General features: G+C 34.8%; 1 protein-coding gene across 2 annotated transcripts in view; it reads left to right on the top strand.

The window, feature by feature from the left end:
- Apoltp (Apolipoprotein lipid transfer particle) overlaps positions 1-16,766 on the top strand; it is a 1,459,665-nt gene that overhangs the window by 923,456 nt on the left and 519,443 nt on the right. The gene's annotated exons all lie outside the window — the stretch shown is intronic.

Here is a 16,766-nt window from a genome sequence, read left to right on the forward strand (position 1 = left end):
ATATGAAGGAAAATAAACGCTTTACGAAAAGATCGACATTAACTACTATAAATTGTAAATACAGAGTAAATCAAATATGAATCGAACTCTCTACACTGCGTGTTTGGTGGGATTCATTCGCAGTCACTTTTCTTTTATGTAGTAGTATATCATTATAGTAAAACAAGTGATTCGTCAGTGCAACTGAAATTCTTATCCAATTGAGTCTTTGAACTTTTTGTAACTCTATTATTTTCTTTTTTGCGTTATGTTTCACCAATCCAGGGCAGCATAAATAATTAATAATATCTTATGTTATATAGCAGAACAGAATGCAAAAGTATTAAGGCTCCCAAAGTAATGTTAAGTATTTTCTATATGAGTATTCCTTCACAAAAGGAGTCAGGTGAATATTGTTACGATAGATAATGACGCGTCATATGACTCAAACCTGTAAACATATTTATTACTCATATCCCTATTCATTCGAGTATAAAAACCAGTATGGCGTGACCCTCCAGTCTTTTCGCTAAGGGTCAGAAGGGTCGACATCCTTCGACGAATGTCTAGATGTATGGGTCCCCCTCCGATAAAAAAAACCTGCTTTTGATGGAATTCCTTTGATAGAAGATCATCGATTCTTCGCCGTAATTCTCGATTAACGGTTATATATATATATATATATATATATATATATATATATATATATATATATATATATATATATATATATATATATATATATATATATGAGACATTTTAGTTAAAGGAACAGAGTTTTTGAACATCGCGTCGAGTTTTTAAAATGTAACGCAATAAATTAGTTATATTATACAAATAAAGACTTTAAATAAACTTGTAAGTATTATAAGTGTAGAATCTTTGATAATAAATAGAAACAATAAATTATATTAATAAAAATATAACAAATGATGTCAGAAGTGAAAATAAATAAATAGTGAAAATGACTACGATTTATGAGCTCACAGTTACGAATTAAAGAAGACATCTCGAGGACAGAGAATTAGCTTCTACCGGAAAAAAGGCAGATTTAGTCCAGCGACTAAAGAACACTTTGGAGGAAGATGGTTTAGATCCAGAAACTTATATATTTGAAAACAAACATGTTGCTGTTATCTCGTCAATTTCGAAAGTTTCCGGCGACATCGCATAATTAAAGAACAAAGTTTCTGACGATATTTCGAAAGTTTCTTCTGATGTAGACAAAGTTTCTGGTGATGTGGACAAAGTTTCTGGTGACATCGCATCATTAGGGAACAAAATTTCCGGCGACATCGCGTCCTTAGAAGACAAAGTTTCTAACGAGATTTCTTCTCTTGAAAGCAAAGTTTCTACTAACATCTCTTTGGAAATCTCTAAAGTCACTTTGGAGATGTCTGCCCTCGGCGATAGAATGTCTTTGTTAAAAAATAAAGTTGCTGCCGATATGTTGGCCTTCGAAGAGAAGATGAAAGAGATGGAAAGGAAGATGGAGGAAACAGGGACAGCAGAGAGAGGAAACAATCCAATTACAGTAGAGACAAAAGAAGACGAGACGAAATGTAAGTTGAAAATACGGCCGAAATTTGAAGGAAGTGGAGGGTTCTGTTCATGTAAAAGTCCCAACTTTCGACGGAAAATCGTCATGTAACAACTACATAAAACAGTGCGAATCAGCTGCAAAAGCTAATGGATAGTCTGAAAAAGAAAAGGATGTAAACCTGACTATCGCTCTTCGAGGAGATGCCTTAGATGTGCTTCAGACCATAGCCGTAGAGGAGACGGATGATTTCGAACAACTGAAGAAGAGGTTAAATATGCCATATGGCCACAAACAATTGGAGCATGTATATCAGTCGCAGCTTAAAAGCCAAAGACAGAAGGAAGATGAGGCTCTTTAAGAATATGAGGCAGATATTGCCAGATTAGTACGATATGATTATCCAACAGCTCCCGAAGACATAATGGAAAAATTGGCCGTCCAATCGTTTATTGATGGTCTTCGTGATCATGAAATGCAGAGAACACTGCGACTAGCTCGTCACAAGACGCTGATTAATGTCTTATCCGTCGCCCTAGAATACGAGTCAGCTACACAGGCCTCTGGTGGTTACAGTAAAGTTAGGAATGTAAAAGAGGAAGGAGATGAAGATAAACTTGACCAGCTCTTTAATATGATAAAAAGTATTACATGCAAGAAGACGAAGACCATAAAATCAAGAAACTCACCATCAGGAAAACTAGAATGAGTCGGCCTTAGGGGGACAGCTTTGACCTGGAACTTTTCCAAAGACCCACTCATACTAATAGCTTCTTTGAAATGTCGTGAAGACAGTGTATATGTAGATGGAGAAATAAATGGTAGAAGGCATACGTTGTTGGTGGATACCGGTGCGACTAGAACCATTATACGCCCGACAGTTATAAACAGCCGTAAGAAACTGTTACCAACGAGGTTGCGACTTCGAACCGCTACAGGTGAAAATACCAACATTCATGGAGAAATCCAGGTACAATTGGGAATTGGAGCAGAAAAGTTCGTCCATACTGTTATAGTTGCTGACATCGAAGAGGATGTTATATTAGGAATGGACGTAATGAATATGCATGGATTCCAATTGGATTTTAAGAATAAGGTAATCAAAGTTGGCAAAGAGGAGGTATTTCTTCATCCACATAATGACAACACTGCCATTAAAGAAGATACAGTCGTGCCTGCGAGAGGAGAAACGATCATAGTAGCGCGGCTACAGGGAATTGTGGACGAAGGGACACCTGTTATGATGGAGCCTTGGAACCATGACGACAAGGTTGGCCGTGGAATCATAATTGGAAAGGAATTGGTGACTTTGGCTAAAGAAATTCCTGTGAGACTTATCAACGTCAACGACTACCCAGTGACCATCAAGAAAGAGACAAAAGTAGGAACTTGTGTTCCTGTGACATCCATAATCCGTCAGGCGACAACATCTGATAATTCCAACGACAACTTTGATCAAATGGTTGCAGTTGCGGGACAGTCTCTAAATCAGATGGAGAAAAGGAAATTAAGGAAAGACAGGAAGAACAACCGTTGTTAAGTATAAAATTGATATTGGTAATGCTAAGCCAATTCGTCAAACAGCTCGACGATTACCACAGGCGAAAAGAGAGGAAGCTGAAACGATTGTTCAGGAAATGAAAAAAGACGGGGTGATAGAACCTTCTACGAGCCCATGGGTCTCTCCGGTGGTCGTGGTTAATAAGAAAGACGGAACGACGAGGTTCTGTGTGGATTATCGTTTGCTGAACAACGTTACCAAGAAAGATAGTTATCCTCTGTCTCGGATCGACTGTTATGAGTAGCTCTTTCGGGGCGACAGACTCAGTAAAACACAGGTTGAAATAAAAAAATAAATCTGTTAATTTAGCATATATACAATAAATAAAATAAAATGAATTCTACGCCGTACATACAGTAAATAAAAATGAAATGAATTCTACGTCCCCGTCTGGGTCCCGCGATGAATAAACTCCCCGGCGAACGTCTATAAAAGAAAAGAAACTAATTATTACTAATAAAGAAATGAAATAGCAGACCCACGGTAATGTTCAACACACAATACCGATGGGTTCCGCTTGGCTAAGGACAGAGCACGATCTTCAATACGGAAATCTCTCTGTCCAGGTTGGCTCGCAGGCTCACTACACCGGCGATTCAAGGAGCCTAGAGCGCTAGCTACAAGACTGTTTAATTTCGCTATTCACATGCCTTAAATAGCCGTTCCGAATCCCACTTCGCCGTCCCGTTGTAGAAGTGGATGCGCAAATATTGACACTCCCACGGTTCGAACTGTTAAACGATCAGAACATCGTTACACGACGATACATTGGACACATTGGCTGGAAGTAAATTGTTTTCTACTTTGAATTTGAAGTCTGGATACTGGCAGGTAGAAATAGACCCAGTAGATAAATAGAAGACAGTCCTTACCACAGGATCTGGATTGTGGCAATTCAACGTTATGCCATTTGGACTCTGTAATGCTCCTGCGACATTTGAGAGGCTTATGGGCAATGTGTTGAGAGGATTATCTTGGAAAACATGCTTGGTTTATCTAGATGACAAAATCGTCTTGGAGGAGACATTTGAAGATCATCTGAAGAATTTAGAAAACGTTTTTATTCGACTTAAAGCTGCCCAATTGATGTTAAATCCTAAGAAGTGCCAGCTATTTCAAGGTAAAGTCAATTATCTGGGTCATATAGTCAGTGAAGACGGAGTGGCCGTGGATAAGGGAAAAATCGATTTCATTAAGGAATGGCCAGTACCAACGGACAAACATCAAGTGAGAAGTTTTCTTGGACTATGTACTTACTACCGGAGGTTTATTAAGAAGTTTGCAGATATCGCTAAGCCATTAACGCGACTTACAGAGGAAGCAAGATACTACCGCTGGGATACAGACTGCCAAAATGCCTTTAAGACCTTAAAAAAGCATTTAATCACAGCATAATTTTAGGGTATCCGCTCCCAGAAGGAGAGTTTACCTTAGATATAGATGCAAGTAATGTGGGACTTGGAGGAGTGCTGTCTCAGATTCAAGGAGGACAGGAACGAGTTCTTGGATATTTTAGTAAAGTTCTTTCAAAACCTGAGCGGAATTATTGCATCACGAGAAGAGAACTTCTAGCAATAGTGAAATCAGTAGAGCACTTCTATCAATAGCTCTATGGAAAGAAGTTTTTAATCCTAACCGATCATGCCGCCCCTAAGTGGTTGATGTAGTATAAGAATCCAGAGGGTCAGATAGATAGCCAGGTGGATCGAACGAATCCAAGAATACGATTTCAAGATGGAGCACCGGCCCGGAGTTAGCCACAGAAACGCTGATTCTCTTTCCAGAAGGTTAAGCCCAGCAGAGTGTTCCCACTGCAACAAAACGGAATCCAAGGAAGCAGCAGTGCTAAGAACAACGATGGTCAACGACGACTGGACGCCTACCAAGATAAGGAAAGAACAAGAGAGAGATCCAGTTGTACATAAAATTCGAAAATAGAAAGAGGAAAACCGTCGACTACCTTGGCAAGAAATATCAAACCTATGCTCAGTAGTTAAGACGACTTGGGCCCAGTGGGACTCATTTATCATGGAAGATGGCTTGCTCAAACGAGTACTGGAAAATGATGACGGTTCAGAGAAGAGAAGACAGTTGGTGATCCCAAAGAGCAGAATAGCCGAAGTACTTCGTCAGTTACACGACAGTCCATTAGGAGGGCATTTTGGTATAAAGAAAACCCCTCAGCGAATTCGGGAACGGTTTTATTGGATGAACAGTTCCGACGACGTAAAAAACTGGTGTAAGAAATGTACTATTTGTGCTACGAGTAACGGGCCTTACCGAAAAAGGAGAGCTCCTATGAGACAATATAATGTTGGAAGCTCGTTTGAAAGAATAGCTTTAGACATCGCTGGGCCATTTCCAGAAAGGGAAAATGGAGGCAAGTACATGTTGGTAGTAATGGATTACTTCACTAAGTGGGTCGAGATTTACGCACTTCCAGAACAGAAGGCCGCCACCGTTGCAGATAAGTTGATCCAAGGATATATCAGTCGATTTGGAGTGCCTTTGGAGATCCATAGTGACCAAGGCAGGAACTTCGAAAGCGATCTATTCCAAGGAATATGTGATAGACTAGGTATGAAGAAAAAAGAACTACCGCGTATCATCCGCAATCGGATGGTATGGTAGAACGAATGAATAGGACAGTTGGCAAGTATTTGACAAAGATAGTGTCCGATCGTCAGCGAGACTGGGACCAATATCTTCCGTTCTTCACAATGACCTACAGATCTACTGTTAACGAATCAACAGGCCAGACACCAGCCAGAGTCCTATTCGGACGCGAAATGCGACTACCTTGTGATCTAGAGTTTGGGTGTCGACCTGGAGAAGATGTAGCAGGTGAAGATTATGTGATCGAATTACAAAGAAGAATGGACGATGTACATGAGTTGGCCCGTTCCCACCTTCAGATCCCTAGCGACCGAATGAAGAAACAGTACGATACACAAGCCGAAAAGGGTTGCTTTAAGAAGAACGACAAAGTCTGGCTCTATAATCCCAAGAAGCGAAAAGGTTGTTCTCCCAAATTGCAGCAGTTTTGGGAAGGTCCATACTTCATTATGGAGAAGATCAACGATGTCATCTACCGAATAAGCAAGTTTTCGAGGGAAAAGTCGATGATAGTACACCATAACCGGCTGGCGTCTTTCGAAGGTGATTACGACGTAGATGAAGAAGTGGAAGTAAACCAAGTCCAAAATGTGTCTGACCTCACGTTTGAGGAATTCGTGGGTGCCTATGGAGGTACCGGTAAAGCAAGACATGGTGTTACCACTAAAGAAAAGCATGATCTACTCGAGCTTCCCGATGACTACTCGCTGGCCATTACCATCCCGGCCAGTATCAAAGACGCACCATGGTTGGCATCCGTATTTCGAAGGAAGTTCGGTCGAGTTGCAGAACTTCAATACCAAGTGCCAGCTCCCAGGAAAGCCTTGAAACTCCAAGATGCATCACGTTACCTATTCTATTTGGTAACAAAAGACACTACCGGTGACCAACCTACCTACCGAGATGTATGGGAAGCCTTACTTCAATTGAGACAGCACGTACTAGAGTCCGACGTGCAAATGTTAGCCATGCCAAGTTAGAGTGCCGCCAATTAGATTGGAGGGTTATCCGAAGTATGGTAGAGGAGATCTTTAAAGACACCGACGTCCAGGTGTTAGTCTATTGCAATCCGCATAGTTATTGGTGCGGAAGTTATAAAACAAGGTCCACATGCCGATACCAGCATACCGTTCTAGTTCCAATCCTGACAAGGTTCCAGGAGGAACCATCTTTTAAGAGGGGGGCAATGTTACGATATATAATGACGCATCATATGACTTAAAACTGTAAACATATTTACTACTCATATCCTTATTCATTCGAGTATTTTCTAGTAAGAAGATTGACGGGTCTCCCTTGGCTAAAAAAAACCAGTATGGCGTGACCTTCCAGTCTTTTCGCCAAGGGTCAGGAAGGTCGACATCCTTCGACGAATGTCTAGATGTATGGGTCCCCCTCCGATATAAAAAAACCTTCTTCTGATGGAATTCCTTCGATGGAAGGTCATCGATTCTCTGCCGTAATTCTTCTCGATTAACGGTTATATATATATATATATATATATATATATATATATATATATATATATATATATATATATATATATATATATATATATGTATATATATATATATATAGATCTAGCGGTTAATGAGGGCTCCGTACAAAAACGGTATTATACTAACTCCAGGCGAATATACACCGTGTATATTATTATCTGGGTAGCGCTTTATGTGGACTCCGACCAACACGTCGGATTAAGTGGACTCCGTAATAGGTTAAAACACTTTTGGGATCCGTATACATTTCTTTGCGTACACAACTAAACCCCTCCGATGTTGCCAATAATTTGATTAGTCGTAGATTTTTAAATTTTACAGCAGGTACATTTTGGAACTTCAAATTTATTTAAATATCAATCAATTTAGTCATCAAGAAATTTCACAAATACTTACTTGGTTAATGTAGTTAAATATTTTATGGTGGTAATTTATATTACTTGCTTTAATTATAGATAAACTGAAATTAGTGTCTATTATAAACTTTGAAAAGGAAAGTGTCCATTTTTATGTACTAGTATTTTTTTAATGCATTGGCACTGAAACATTTATTATATTATAAATGTACGTTCCGATGTTTCGATTGCTACAGTGTATGACTTACAATATTTGTTTCATCAAGCAGTAAAATTTAAATTATAATAATTTATAAATCAATCTTAAAATTATAATTTTTTACTGTCTAATTTAAATATTTCGATTTTTTAATGTAGGGAATTCAATATACTACTATAGTTTAGATACACATAAACACATGGATATACTTATGGTAGATACTAACAATCAGTAGTGAGTCATTACCCAGATATAATATTTCGGTGTCTTGGTAACTTAATTTTAGCCAACATATCTATTACAATTACATATAATATGTTCGGCCTTATCGTTTTAAATACTTTGTCGCTTGTGCAAGCTATTTTATATATTATTTTCAATGTTAAATCATTGTTTTTTGTATCTTGCGTTGTCAGGCATATAATTTTTAATTTAGAAGTACATGTATGTATATTATTCTTTTTTCTGTCACTTGGTTTAAATATAGTACACTTACATTCTTCTTGCTTATTTATTTTTATTCGTAATACTTATCAAGTATGTAATAACGTACCCGTTGTTGTAAAAATCAACAACGGGTACGAAAGATATCAGGTATTAGGGGTAGTATTTGTCAATCTAAATGCCGCTTACGACATATTAAATTAGAGAACATTTCTCCAAAAATTCTATGACGTCCCCTTAGATAAAAACATCACTTGTTCTTTCACGATCTAGATTGAATTGCTCTATTTTGTTGATTCGCTTGTATTTATTTTTCATTTTGTTGGTTTTAAGTAAAACATTTTTCGTGTTCTCTTCACTTTGTTGAAGATGTCGCAGACGGGAGAGAGTTTCTTATGAGATCAATATCATTACCATATGCTAGAAGTGCTTGGTACCTTGGGCCATTAATGGATTGCATTTTAAATAGGCGATTTCTATTTTAGTAAGCTGTTCTTTAATTTTTTGAATATTTGAATTGGAAATCTGTATATTATTCGACTGTTTTATAACACAGTGTTTCTTGTGTTGAGTCTTGTATTGACGTTAACAAGCGACAAAGTAGTTCAATTTAGAACAGAAATAAAAAAAGATTGCGTTGGAATATGGAAAAAGGTCATAATAAAATTTGGAGAAATGTGTCAAAAATTATTAAAGAGAGTGTAACTAAAATACTTGAAAACATCTCAAGAAATTGACTTAAAAATTGGTAAATATAGATAGTCAGACAATGTTTAAGACAATATAAAAGACAAGAGAAGAATATATAAGGAGGGACAAGAAAAAATATCAGACTAAGATTATCAAAAGTATCAAATAGATAAAGAGGAAGCAAAAGTAGCGGTAGCACAATCTATGGTAGCAACGTATGAAAAGCTGTACAATGAACTGAGTACTAAGAAAAAAACATATACAAAATTGCTAAAAGTGGAGCAAAGAAAACCAAAGATTTTAATCAGATTAAATGTATACGAGATAAATACATTAAACTATTTATGCAAAAAAAGGATGTAAAAAATCGCTGGAAGGAGTTCTTTAACGACCAATTAAACAAAGAGTTTGAGAAAGCATCTATAGAGGCAACAGAGACAGTAATAGCAGTAATAGCGGAAGTAATTCAAGAGCTACATAAGATGAAAAAAGTAAAGACATAGGTCCTGATGGCATCCCTGGATATATATGATCAGCATTAGGAAAATCAGGAACAAGTTGGCTAACAGGACTATTTAATAGAATTTTGAAAGTAAGGCGAATACCGGATGAATAGAGAAGTAGCATTTTAGTACCTGTATACAAAAACAAAGTAGATGGTAAACTCTGTACAAACTATAGAGCCCTAAAACTACTCTGTCACACCATGAAACTATGGGAGAGAATAATTGATAGTAGGATACAGGAAGAAACAGAAATATTTAGTATAAATTCATGCAAGGCAAATCAACAACGGATGCAATTTTTATCATAAGGCAAGTAATGGAAAACTAATGTTAGCACAAGTGAGGGTAAGACTGATAAATTTCATTTGAGAATAGTATTGCATCAGGGGTCAGTGCTAATCCCTTATCTCTTCTAATTAGTGTTGGAAAAATTAACGAAAACATGTCAAGGAGATATCCCTTGGTGCCTGATGTATGCTAACGATGTGGTGTTAGTAAGAGATAAGGAGAGATAATTGAATTAATGATTGAGACAATGGAGATGGGCGCTTGAGCAAAAGGTCTAAAAATAAGGCAAACAAAAACAGAGTATTAAAGTGTGCATTTAAAAACCAACTTCAGCTTTACTTTAAATCAGGTTGTATTTATTTATATAAGTTAATGAAACCAATAATAAAAAAAGGAGCTGATTCCAAACCCATAATTTTTATTCAGAGATAAAAAGTATCCCATGATTAATTGAATATACAGAATTATCGATATAACTAAGTGAGAAACTTGTTGATAAATACGTTTAAAAAAAAAAAAAATTATGCTAGTCTTTTTTGACATTGCTTAGGCCTTTGCTAAAGTATAGCATGGGAGTTTAACCTACAAATAGTATACCTATTAGAGCCTAAACTAAATGAGTCCAAATTAATTCACGTCAAGTTTATACATCTGAAAATCTAAAACATTCAATTTACAAAAAACGATGTCTAAATACCTTATGCATCTTCCACAATTACATGAGACCTGTACTTGAGACTTCTATAGTATATTTAAAAAAAAGGAAGGAACTAAATTATCAGAAAATGTATCCGCAACTCCTATAGTCATTAACTTGGTACTGATATCTCTGCTCCCCGATTTCAGTAAGCAGTCACCAAACCATTAAAGCTGCTACATCCATGTTTCCTATTATCCAACGATTAGCCAGTCCAGGACTATATGCATTATTATGGTAGGTACTGATATTGCTGCTGCCCCTCATAAATAAATAGAATATGCAAGGAAGTTTTTGGCAATTTAATACGGTTTTTGTGTGTTACACTATAATTTCTCCGAGAAAGTAAAGAATATCACTATCCGCTATCCGAATTTAATCCATAGATTAAATATTAGAATACTATCGAATAATGCTATTACCAGCAAAAAAAAACGGTATAATAGTAACGATAAAACCAAATAAATATTTATTAACAGACAAAAGAGATGATGTAGAATAGAGCATATAACGTAACAATAGACCCATAAAATTTTGAAAAATTGGGGCGTTTTAGATATCGCAGATAACGTTGTCACATAAGAGATAAAAGGGAAAATTCAGGTAGCAAACTGATATATGTATCACCTCATAACACTTTTAAATCCAGAAGTGTAATGCGAACTACTAAAATCAGGATATATAAAATAATGTAAGTAAAACTCAGGTATTACTGAGATCAGGATTGCTAGAAAAGCCCTCAGAAGTGTTTTACGACCGGGAACTAATGCTTAGGTCAAACAGGTATATAAAAATTGCACCGCCGTACAAGACATTAAATCTCAACGCTAACGTTATTGTTTTGCACTTTGTCTTGATTTGTGATCTTATTCATAACATAATTATATATTTCTTTCTACGACGCTCAATCGGCTCTTATTTTATTTTTTCATTGTTTGTGTTTTACTTACGTACGTAGATTCTTATTTTTCTTACTGCGGGATGTATTTTTGGATTTAACTTTTTTGCTTAAAACGTAGCAATTGCCAGCTTGTATTCTGTTGTTATTCTCTTTTGTAGTGTTTTTGTTAAAAGTGCTTTTAAATTCCAAATATTTAGACCGATGAAACATTTCAAAGTGATAGCCATATATTTTTTTATTATCGTTGATTTGGAGGACCCTTTTTTGCGCTTTTTTCTATTTAATATATTAATGTTTTTTGCTTACCAATAATTATTTTCGCTACTATATTAAACTCATCGTCGAAGGTCCGTATAATATGAGGACCTTAATTATTAAACTGTGAGATTTTCTGTATTTGCTTTCCGGGAGATGCTCTCCAAAACGATGGTAAACACGATTGGAGACAGGGCGTCTTCCTGTTTGAGGTCACTGGACATTTGAAAGTAAGTTGGCAGTTACTTTTCTTATGTATGCCTAGTTCTTCCATAGCATTTTAGTTACAATCTTATAATTATATCATATGTTTGTTGAAAATCTATAAATAACTAGGTTAATGTTTTTTTTTATTCCCAACATTTTTCATTAAGTATATAATAGTGAATATTTGATCAACGGTTCATTGAATTTTCCTAATTTCACATTAATCTTTCCTAATTTCACATTTGTGGTTGCTGGATGTCAAAGAAGACACCATTTTCCATAGCGGGAACTATGATTCCAATGGGGTAAAGTACAACCTACATATTTGTTGCCAAAATTACTTTGCTGCTGTATCGGGTACCGTTTACTGGTATATGAATTTTGTTACGAATTTATACTGTGTGCTGAACTTTATTAAATCTTTTACCGCGAATTGAAAAGCATGTAACATTTTTCGTTACCGTTTAGTGAAACATTATACGTTTATCTAAATAAGTATTTTTGCTTTACATTGATATTTATGTGGCAATTAGCTGTAAAGTCATTAGTCTTTCCTGTCATGTCATATTTTCTTGATTTTTTTGTAGACAAGCGGTTTAGTTTGTGTAATATAATATCCCCAATTGGTTTCATAATATATTGTTTTCAAAACAGCTGTTAGGCGAGTTCATTCACTTTTTAAAGCACTTTGATTTTTAATATTTTGACCACGCATATTTAGGTTTTCCAATATTTGCGATTTGTATAATCTTTATGTATATAATTATCTGTTTATTGATTTTACTTTTTAAATAGAGTTTGGAATGGAATCTTCCTGTTTGAAATCAATGTACATTTGAAAATAAGTCGACAGTTTTCTTTTCTGTAATGGTATTTCATAGTTTTATTCTTATGATTATATCAGTGTTTGTTTAAAATCTATAAATAACTAGTTTAATGGTTTTTTTTGTATTCCCAACATTTCTCATTAACTGCCTAATAGTGAATAATTGATCAACGATTTATTAAGTTTTTCTAATTCCACACTAATATTGACCTACTTTATAGTTCACCTATTTACTCAATCGTTCCAGGTGTATTAGAAAAAATACTGTATATCCTAATTATTAATAGAGATATAGCTTATATATAGCTTATAGAGCTATAGTTTGTGCAGTACATTTTATTATTCCTTTTGTGTATGGGTATACTTTTCAGCAAGTTGGTATTGCTCTTACTTCTAAATTGACAGATCAGCTGTTTAACTGCCTGTACTGAACTTTTTTTTTCATTTTGCAAATATATATAAAAATTCATAAAAATCACTCTGACATACCGATGATTGAAATATTGGATACCCTATACTATTTAATCAACGGAAATACTAAGATCGCACGGAAAGAATATTATGGGTTATTTCTGGTTTCGTCAAAATTTACACTGAAATTACTAACAAGACTCACTTCCACATGTTGAAATTGATATATAGTACCAACAGATGCTAGTCATATACCATCAACACTAATAGAATGGAAACTATCAAATTAATGTCAATTTCATTTAATCAAACGTACTAACCTTAAAAATGATCATTTAAGGAAACACACCTCAAAAATATTTACAATAAATTAAAAATAGCTTAAGCGTTATAAAAGTAACAGAGCAGCAAAGCTCACAGCATGAGAATAATAGTGCCTCGTACTTTTATATAGAAATTTGTTGACAGACAAATATTTATTTTTTTATATACTAGGTTTTAAAAAAAATGTACTCAAAACAAAAAAATATTATCTAACAAGTGTTTTATTCCAGTTTCATATGAAAGCACCAGATCTTAGATATTATAAATTTCGTCATAGGTGCAAATTTGAATTGAAAACCAACTCATAGAGCATATAGTGAAATATAAATATCTTAGCCCTCTATTCCCGACTTTTTTGTAAACTTGTTTGGTTATAAAATGTTTTAATTTGTATATGTGCTATTATTGTAAATATCCATTTACAATAACTAGTAATTTTTTTAGATTTTTTAAATTTCGTTTGGGAAGAGTTTTGGGAGTGTTTAGCAAAAACTAACGAAACAAGTTATATACTTATTTATTATGCCATTCAAAAAAACAAATATTTGTAGTTGTAAAACATAAAGCAACTTTGCATTTATCGCACATTAGGTACTTTAGAAGTATTACAGCATCCTGGTTTTTTGCATCTTCCCTTTTTTTCAGAAATTACTGGCCTTTGGTCAAGCCTAACTTCCTTTGGTAGTACAATAGCCGTAGATCCTCTCCTCTGTTTTTTTACAATTTCGTTCTCAATTTCACTGAGCCTGGGACGTCCTTTGTTTTTGATCTGGTCAGTTCTTACTAACAGTACGCTACATAAGTGGGACTTAAACTGTAACAAAGGCAACTGGTTTTTCTTTTTAATTTCAAAGTAATCGCAATCACGACGATGCAACAACCAGCTGTTAACAACAGCTAAATCCAGAAGGTGAAAAAATATTTTTAGAAACCACTTTTTAGATCTTATGTCTGTTCGGTAAAGAGCAATTAGTGAATCCATAAGATCGACATTTCCAATAAATGTCGTATAAAATTGCACTGAATTTGGACAGCATACAATAATTCTTGATTTTTGTTTCTTATCCCACCTCTTGACTAACGAAGTAGGCTCAGAACCAACAAATGTACTAAGCAAATGAACCGGTTTATTATCGTACCACTTTAACGCTGTTTGTCTTATGCCATCTACTGTATCGTGCTTTTCTTCTACAGTACCTCTGCCCTGTTTCTTCATATTCTTGTCATCAGAAAAATGGCAATAAGGCAATCTGTTTGGAAGAACAGTTCCCAAACATTGCAGTCCACGTTTTTCCATTTCAATCTGCAACTGAATGCTATTGAACCAGTTGTCAAAATATACTTTATAGTATTTGTTTGGTTTGACTATCTCACACATTCTTATTACTACATTACCGCTGGTGTCTACATTAGGTAAATGAAGAGGATGTTTAACAGTTCCTGTATATAATTCCCAGTTATAAACAATACCATTGCTATCACACAAAACAAATGCCTTGTATCCCCATTTTTTGGGTTTGTTCTTCATATATTGTTTTAAAGAATGTGCCTCTTTGAATGGTATCATTTGTTCATCAATACACAATTTTTCACTCATTGGAATACTTTGAAAATTTTCAAATAAACCGTTGATGAACGTGAATGAATTTTGTATAACTTATCATTATTGTTGACCATATTTTCGTTATTATTGAAATGCATTTTAGTTTTTATTTCTTCCCAGCGATTCCTAGATATAGTATCGACTATTTGAGCAACACGTGTTTCCTTCTGCCAAAATGATCTTGTCCTTGGCATGCCATATATTGACATCAGTAGAACAGATCCAATAAATTGGTTTAATTCTGCTAGTGTCATATTCAATGGTTTATTTATATTCTTTTGCAGTGCATACAAATTACTTTGTTCTATTATGTTATTATGTTTTCCAGCATATTGGTAGATATCATCTTTTTAAAATAATGTAGAGGGGATTCCGGTTCTAATAATTTGCATGTTGGTAAATTACCTTTCCATTCTGGAATTGGAAATACTGTTCGGGAACCACTCTTACACTGAATGTTTTTTACGATCATTTTTGACCTTTTGAGCACATTTTGTTCAGTGTGTTTTTCTGTTTTATCGGTATCGCCCTCATCTTCATCTTGGTCTAAATCTAAATTGGTATCCTGGTCTAAATTTGCTTCGTACAAATCGTCTTCATTTTCCATTTTATTTGATCCTGGATCGATTGATATCTGAGTACCTGGAAAATTAATTATCACTTTCTTATTATCACTATCAAAGTCAGAGTCTTTGTATTCCTCGGATATTTACTGATTTTCCCGTAGAACGTTTTTGTATCCATCTTAAAGAAATAATTTAAAATAATATGGTCCAGCGTGGATTCAAAGCAACATACCTGTTTTTTATCACAGTACTGAAACAACACAATAAAATAAACAAATGTCAACGGTAATCAATATCTAAATGCTGATATAATGCCTCTATATGTATTTTTATATAAATTGTACACAATTTATAACAATAAATCACGATCGAAAATACAAACTAATAAGGCAGTCATCTCCATTTGACATATTGTTAAACATTTCCATATAGGTTTCATCATGGGTTCACAAAGTGTATTAAACTGTATAACCAAATGTTGCCTGAAATTGACAGAGGGCATACTAGAGTCGGAAATTGTTTTAAAAAAGTTTTCTGCATCAAAAACTCTTTTGTTGCCTTGAGTACACACGGGGCTATAGAGGGTTAAAATAGCTGTATCGAGCGAGGATAAGGTTATTGATGAGGAAAAAAAGACCTATCGCTGAGGAAGTGAGAAAGTAATTGGCAAACGCAAAGAGCACTTTAATTACATTAAATGAAATATGCATTACAATCTATTATGACACACATATCTTGATACACATATAACAAGACAATTAATAAACACGTTAAGAGAATATTAAGAAATAATAACCAAAATTTAATTTTTAATACACAAAAGAAATAATGATATACAGAAGATACACAAATTAAAAAAACGTTATCCCCTTATTGTACGCAAGAGAGATACCTCTAGGAAAAATCAAAACGATCGAAAATATATACCAAAACAACACAATAAAAGTAAAAGTAGAAGAAGAACTAACCGACCCTATTGAAGGTGACAATGGAATAAAACAGGGATATTACCTGAGTCCTCTATTATTCAACCTGATTATGGATGAAATAATAAAAAATAAGAACTAAAAATAATCTGCTGTACAGACGACACAATACTACTCTTTCAAAGTGAAAATTTACAACGTATGCTGCACCAATTTCATATAACCGCCAGAAAATTTAACATGTTAATTTCCCCAAAACAGACAAAATGCATGGTTACAACAGCAAATTTACTAAGATGTTAATTGGAGCTGGAAGGTCATTATAATAGAACAAGTGTTAGAGCTTAAATATCTAGGCATCACATTATCTAG

The sequence above is a fragment of the Diabrotica undecimpunctata genome, chromosome 10, assembly GCF_040954645.1.
Source record: "Diabrotica undecimpunctata isolate CICGRU chromosome 10, icDiaUnde3, whole genome shotgun sequence".
Taxonomy (NCBI): domain Eukaryota; kingdom Metazoa; phylum Arthropoda; class Insecta; order Coleoptera; family Chrysomelidae; genus Diabrotica; species Diabrotica undecimpunctata.